Here is a 7,454-nt window from a genome sequence, read left to right as displayed (position 1 = left end):
CTGCCTGCTCGGCAGGGAGTCTGCTTCTCCCTCTGACCCTCCCCCGTCTCATGTGCTTTCTCTCTCTCATTCTCTCTCTCTCAAATAAATAAAATCTTTAAAAAAAAAAAATGATTTCTGTCTTACTTTTCAAAGTAGCCATTTGTCATTGATTTTAGCCAGGGGACAGGCATGTAAATGAACACCAAAAGAAAGACCAAACAGAGTATCTTCTGAACTCAATTTTGTGGTAGGATTGAGGATTAGGAGTAAAATTATGTGGATCCTAAGGGAGCACAGCAATTCAGGAGAGGGAGTTGGAGCGATCCCTCCCCTCGGTGTGAAGTCCCTTCTACATTTCTTTTGTCTTGGGGGAGGTTTAGGTTTGGTTTAAGGATGGAATTCTGATACAGGATATTCATATGGCTCATTTGAAGTAACGGACAAGAACACTTTGCAAAGGCTGACATGCTTTATAAATTTAAGGTGTTATTATTGTGTTTTTGAAAGTATAAGGAAGACTGGAAAAAGGTGATTATCAGCTAAAAACTGTATGCTGATAGTGGGAATTAAAAAAAAGAGTTTTCATTTCTCCTTGAATCGCCACCATTAACATTTTGGTACAAAGTTTTCCAGTCACAGTTTGTAAAACAAAACCTCTCACTTACAAGGATATAATAAGGAGTTTCTTTTCCCCGGTTCTTTGGGTCTGGCCCAAGGACTGGGTAAGCAGCTGTTTTGCAAAAACTGGCCTCTCTCCTTTCCCCTTTCGCAGTCTCTGCCCAATTGGCCAGCAAATTAATAAGGCTTAATGTCATTCAGTCTTTTAGCCAGGAATTAATAAACCATAGTCTCATAAAAAATTGTTTAGATGTTGATGGTACGTGGATTCACACTTTAAGAAACCTGTACTCTGTTTTAGACGTGGGGCGTTTTCACCACTTCCTGCTTCCCCCACTGAATGTGTGGCCTTGCAGTGCCACGGCCTTGTGGTCTTCTTCTTTGTACTCTGGTGTCATCTGTTAAGGACACTGAAGGTCAACCCCTAATCTCACTTTCTAGTAAATAAATGGTTTGCATGGCCAAGATGAATCTCTAAATAGCTCAATGCCATAGAATCAGGTGGAAAGCAGACTTGAGCGTCCTTGGAGGAGGAAGAGAGAATAGCACATGGGCTGACATGGTTGACTTCAGGTTAAAATAATTGCATGTCTGTTTCTGATCTTTGTAAGGTATGGCATTTTCTTTTTTTTTTTTTTTTTTTTAAGATTTTATTTATTTATTTGACAGAGAGAGAGACAGTGAGAAAGGGGACACAAGCAGGGGGAGTGGGAGAGGGAGAGGCAGGCTTCCTGCTGAGCAGGGAGCCCAATGCGGGACTCAACCCCAGGACCCTGGGATCATGACCTGAGCCAAAGGCAGACGCTTAATGACTGAGCCACCCCGGCGCTCCAGGTATGGCATTTTCAATTCCACCTGGCATTGTGGGACCTAATCCCAGCCATTTCACAAACTAACTAGGTGGGCAATGCTAAATTAGGTGTCTTGGGCCTCTTTTGTTCATAAGGAGAATAGGGATGTGTGTGTTGCTCCCATCTCAGTGTTATTCTAAAAGCTAGATATAATGATCAATGTGATGGGGCTCCGTAGAGTGCAAAACACTGTGTATTCCTTTAAGGGTGATACTTTTTGACCCCATTCACTCTGAGGGAAAAAAAAAAGCTGAGTGTCTTGAAAATCAGAGGTCAAAGCTATAGGTTTTCTTGTAAAAATTCCAGTTCCAGTATGCATTTGCCAAAAAAAAAAAAAAATATGTCTACAGTGGAGAACTGAGGAGAACCACTTATCTCCCAGTTTTGAAGTCAACCTGTGGGACCAAACGATTGTATGCACAGTAACATTTTTTTTTAAAGATTTTATTTATTCATTTACCAGAGAGAGAGTGAAAGAGAGAGAGCACAAGCGGCGGGGTGGCAGGCAGAGGGAGGAGCAGGCTCCCCGCTGAGCAGGGAGCCCAATGTGGGGCTCGATCCAAGAACCCTGGGATCATGACCTGAGCCGAAGGAAGATGCTTAACTGACTGAGCCACCCAGGCGTCCCAGCACAGTAACCTTATATCCAAAATATTCCATTTGTTGCTGCTTCTCCCCTCTCATACTTCAGAACCCCCAAGCCCCAGGCTGCAGACTCTCAAATTCCCTAGAATTGTGTTGGAGTTAACAGAATTCACACCCAAGCAGATTATGTTGACTATGAGACAGACAGACAGACAGAAAAGGGAGAGTGTCCGTGGTGGGGGGCACATGTGTCTCTGTGGTGGTGGTGGGAACATAGCAAGAATGACTTGAGAGTGTCAGAAGCTATCTAGGGCAAATGGCTTTGGGAAGGCACAGGCAGAGCTTCGGGGAGGTTCTGAAGATGTCTCCCCACATCCATGAAGTTGGATGTTAGCACTCCTAGATGACTACAGGCCTGGCTCCTGAGCCCAGTGTGGGGCAAAATAGTGGTATGCTGATGAGTGCTTAACAACTGGTTTGGCAGGGAAAGAGGCAATAAATGAAGCCCTGATCTGCAGTGTTTGCTGATTTCTCGGGTGTCAGTACTACCACCATGGCTGAGTTCCAGCTACCAGTGTGACATCATGGAACATGGAGTTGGGAGGAAATGAGCAGTAACACCCCATATACAGTATCCCCACACAGAGATCCAGGAGACATAAATAACTTCAAGTGCATAGATAAGAGTAGGCATAATGAAATAATTAGGAAGTGATGAGATTTAAGTATTTATTGTCTTTATTTTTAATGTAATTTCTTTAATTGTATGCCTATATAATTTAATTTTTGATGATGGCAGTGTTTCAACATCCATCTGGCTAAATTCCTGAAATTTTGGCTCTCAGCTCTCATGACTCCAGTACAAGCTGGTTTTGGACATTGGGTCTAAAGAACAAAAACACTCAGTATGTTAGAGGAAGATCCAAACTCCAAGGAGAATACAAGGCTCTTGCCTCCTACTTTATCCCTACCCTGACAGGAGAAGAGCCCTAAAATGGGTGTGCAACAAACAACTGGGCTCCTTTAACATCACAATAACAAAAAGTAAAACAAAAAAACTCCAAAACCATTACCTGCTGGCACAGAATTTTCATCCACCTCATGGTTAACCCATATCCATCTAGCAGATAGCAGGTCTGGGATGGAAGGTTTATAGGAAGGCTAAGTTTTGAGATGGAAAGAAGAGGGGAGCTTGCATAGTGTCAAAACAGACAGAGACTATCATAGAAGTTTCTAGAAGCCAGGTATGGTATTTGGACACTGGATGCTTAAGTTGGTGAGAGAAAGCCAGAAGGATAACGGAAGAAACTAACTCCTTGCCCTTCACAGTTCTGCCCTGGGCACGTTCTGGCACAAAGTTTGAAGAACATTTCCTCACGAGATTCTTACGGTAAAGGGAAAAAACCTTCTGTGGTCTCAGAAACACGTCTTATAAAATAGGTCTCTCAGAATTCAGGCCACAGAGCTGTCCTCAGCAGCCATAATGACACACAAAATGAGAAGTGCCTGAGGCCTAGGTGCTACCAAATTCTGCCCTGCTGAGGACACATGGAGAGGAAAATGACCACATGCCATTTCAGTCCATTATCAGTCCAATCTACTTCTTGAGTGGCAGCAGAGTAGAAATCTAGTTCTAAAAATATCATTGTAATCTGTGGCTTGGAATAATCACACCTATCAAAAGCCAGGTTAAAGTGTGTGTGTGCATGTGTGTGTGTGCACGCTCTCTCTCTCGTGCATGTGCTCATGTGTGTGTAGGCTAGAATGAGGAAATGAATACTACCTTGTGCATATATGCAACAGTAATTTTCTTTCTTGTTTTGTATTTTCTTTCCGGGCAGCAGATTCAATGCTGGCAAACAGGGGAGTTGGGAGAAGGTTGCGGACGCTGCTGAGGACTCATCAGGACCAGACACCACGTGCAGCACCTTCCATCCCTTACCTCACACAGTGCTTGAGGACCTCTGCGGTGGGCAGTTGCACAGCCAGGAAGCTCCAGAACTGTGTTTTAAACAGATCTGCTAGAAACCAAAGACCCTTCACTGTGCCGCTGCTGGTCCCACCCTTCACAGATCAGAGCAGGGATGTCCGGAGCTGGGTCATACTCATATAGCACTGTGCCCAGCTCCAGAACGGTCCCCAGCACAGAGGAGAGTCCACAAATCCTTGTTGGATGTAGTTATTTCAGAACAATGAGTTAACATCTGAGGGTTTGCCTGGCAGCGTGTGAATTGGGCAGAGACTCCACAACTATTCCAGGCCCAGCGATACCGCTTGAGAGGACATAAAACCAGATAATGGCAGACACCAATCCCTGTCTTGTATGAATGGCTACTGGTTTTCTCGTAAGTGGCACTGCTTGTCAGCATTCCTCAGCATGCTTTGAAGTCACGTAACTTTTGATGATAAAGGTGTGTTAGATTGTGTACCAGGCCATGTCTGTTTTTGGCTTTGGGGTACAAGGATGCTTGACACTCTGAGAAAAACCTAATAGAGGAATAGCTAGATTTGCGAAGATAGAACTTGGCGGTAGGGCAGGGAGGAGTAATTTTGTGCTACAAAATTATTTACCATGGGGTTCCTTTAGAGCATCATATTCCAGAGTGTGTTCAAAATATGAATCAATATGAGTCCATATTCTCCAGGCTGAAGCCACCATCTAGACCAGCCCTGTTCCCGTGCAAAGGAGCACTCAGCTCTGCCCTCCTTTGTTCTCCTTTCTTTTCTCCAGGTAGAGAAATGTCCCTTCAACTAATCTCAGGAAGTCTGGTGGAAAGGGACAAGCTGGCTGCCCCCAAGAAGGGAAGTTTGAGTGCAAGAATATAGACTGGGGAAGCAGAGGGGATGAGTGGAAAGATTTGTGACATCTGCTAAGAATGTTGCTGCATACCCAGGGGACACCCAACAGAGTGAGGCCCACCCTTGGGACTGTTTGCCCAGGGCTCCTGGGGAATTTTGAGGGAGAAAGAAACACAGTCCCCACAACATCAGAGCCCCCACCTGTTTACACTAACCGGTTTCCACCACCCGAGGGGGTAAATTGAGCTGCATATTTGATGATGAGGAAGTGAAGTGGAATGTGAGAATCCTCATTACTGACGTCAAGCTTGCCTTTCATTTTATTTATACCCATGACATTGTGACACGGGATCTAATTTTCCATTGTATTTTTTCCTCTGTTAGGACCCGAGTGATGACGAATGATTTTGTGCCTGAGCCTGGAAAACAACATTTCAAATTGGAAGCTTGGGATCCTGCAGGATTCGGTGTCTATTTCTATCTCACTGCCCGCCTGCCCCTCCCTTGAACCTCTGTACTGACCATCAAATTGGGCAAAAGGCATTATGCTCCTACCGGGCAAGGCTGCCTGAGAAGTCAGAGCGCAAGGTGCCCAGTGGCCCACTTCCCTCGGGTGACAGGCTGTTCCTTCCTGGCATGGGCGCTGGCGGGAGGCCAGGGAGCAATGGGGCCGCGAGGCAGCCTTGGCTTGGAGCCCTGGCTGCTGTCTGGGCATGAAACTGGGCTCTGGCACCAGGAGCGTGGTTCTAGCTCTCTGAGCCAGAACTGCCTGTGCAGCGACCACCCCAGCCCTCAGGCCCTGGTGAGGCCCAGTCCTTCTGCCCCTCAGGCAGGGCAGGTTCAGGAGCAGAGATGGATCTGGAAGGAATGGCAGAAGCTAGTAGAGGATGCTGTGGCAAAAGCAAGTAATGTCTCCACGTAGAGGAGCAGCCTCTGGGGGTGTGCCTAGGACAGAGGAGAGAATGGGTGTGTGTCCAGCGAGCGGACAGAGCAGGCTTTACTCCGCTTCCTTGCTCTGCTGCGGACTAGGGGCCTCAGCCCTACCAATGGCCCCCCTCCATGACCTGCCAGGGCCTCCAATCCAGACACAGTGTCTCTACTGTCCTGAAACGAAAGCTCCACCTGGGTGCCTGCAAACCTGTCTCTTTCAGGAGGGCCTCCTGCCGCCAGGTTTTCAACCCTGTTTTTCAGCCCCTGACCCCAGAGTAATCTCAACTTCCTTGTACTCAGTTCAGAAGATGTTTGCTATTCAGGATTCTGATGCAGAGGTGTGATAAGAGAGGCCTCAGGCCTTCTGAGTTCGTAAACCAACAAAGTCCAAGGATTTGAAAACCGAGAAGCATAAGGACAGCCACGCCCTGAGAGGTGGCCCAGTGCCAGGTCCTGTCACCTGAAATCATCCAAGATATTTAGAAACGGGTGTTAGCAGGGCTTTACTACGTTTACTCTGGATGTCTTGTTTTGTTTTTGAAACAAGAGTTTCCCATAGCACCAACAAAATCAGATCTGTGTTTTATTGACTCTCCTGCAGTTCCTATGCTTGACTTGGTTTTGCTTTCCGCCTCTGTGTCAGTTTTCTCAGTCAGTTTGGGTAAAGCTGGCAGAGTAAGCTGTTGTGTAGAAATACAGTGTGGGAAAACAGGGGACACCTTCCAAGCTGCTGTGGTATCTCACCCCGAACTGGCCTAGCAGTGTGAGAGTTGCTTGAGGAAGAAGGGGCTGTCTTCATGTGCCCCAGCTGGGGCCAGGCCTTCACAATTCCATTTGCAACAGAACCCACCTTATACCAATGCTGAAAGCCTGTGTCTGTTTTATCAGCCCGTCTCACATGCTTCCCCTTCCCATGGGTGATTATACCAGGTGCTGGGGTGGAGGTGAGGTCCAAGGGCAAAGGAGGTGTGAATTAGACCCGGGTCATTTTCCTCAGCCAAAAAAGGACAGCAATAACACAAGGCTGCAGGAAATACAAGTTTGGTGGTATGTTCACACTAAGTGGGCTCCACAGGCTCAGGGTATAACTGGACATGCTCTAGGTTTTCTACTGGGAGGCTGGTGTCACTTAGAAGTCCCTTTCCCAAGGCTCAGTGGAAGGTTGCTTGGGACAAGTGCATGAAAGTTGTTGCCAGATAGTCCAGGGTGCAAATGCTTCCTTAGTAGCTCTGTGATCTTGGGAGGGTACTTAAGTTTTCTAGGCCTCAGTTCCCACATCTGTAAAAAGGAGATACTGAGCCTGTCACATAGAGTTAATGTGGGGGTTAAATGAGATTAGGAAAACAAAGCGGTCTACCGCATTGAACACAGAGTAAGGACTCCCTCCTTGGACTGGAGATCAGAGAACCCCACAGAAGGCCTGCTTTTAAGTCTTAGCCCAGCCAGGTGGGTCCACTTCTATGAGTTTTCTTTGTGACAGATGCAAAGGTTGAGAATCCGTATGCTGACTGAACAGATATGATTGTGCTGATTAAGATTGTGGTGAAGAGACAAGTGAGCCTCTCAACTCAGTCAACACAGCGTGGAGAGAAGAATTGTCTTCGTGAACAAGTGTTGGAAGAGCAGAGCTGAGGAACACAGAAACACGGCCAGCCTGATCCTTGCCATGCTGCCCAAGGTAGAGTTGGG

The 7,454-nt window shown here is 46.6% G+C and overlaps 1 long non-coding RNA gene across 1 annotated transcript in view; it reads left to right on the top strand.

Annotated features, from left to right (window-relative positions):
- Window positions 1-6,365, top strand: part of LOC118534356 (uncharacterized) — a 21,310-nt gene extending 14,945 nt beyond the window's left edge. Inside the window, exons 3-4 of the long non-coding RNA XR_013445740.1 lie at window positions 3,881-4,381; window positions 5,220-6,365. This is a non-coding gene — a long non-coding RNA (uncharacterized LOC118534356). The remainder of the gene's footprint in view (window positions 1-3,880; window positions 4,382-5,219) is intronic.
- The last annotated feature ends 1,089 nt before the right edge of the window (window positions 6,366-7,454 follow it).

The sequence above is a fragment of the Halichoerus grypus genome, chromosome 2 (assembly GCF_964656455.1).
Source record: "Halichoerus grypus chromosome 2, mHalGry1.hap1.1, whole genome shotgun sequence".
Classification (NCBI taxonomy): Eukaryota; Metazoa; Chordata; class Mammalia; order Carnivora; family Phocidae; genus Halichoerus; species Halichoerus grypus.
This window is presented reverse-complemented; position numbering and strand designations above follow the sequence as displayed.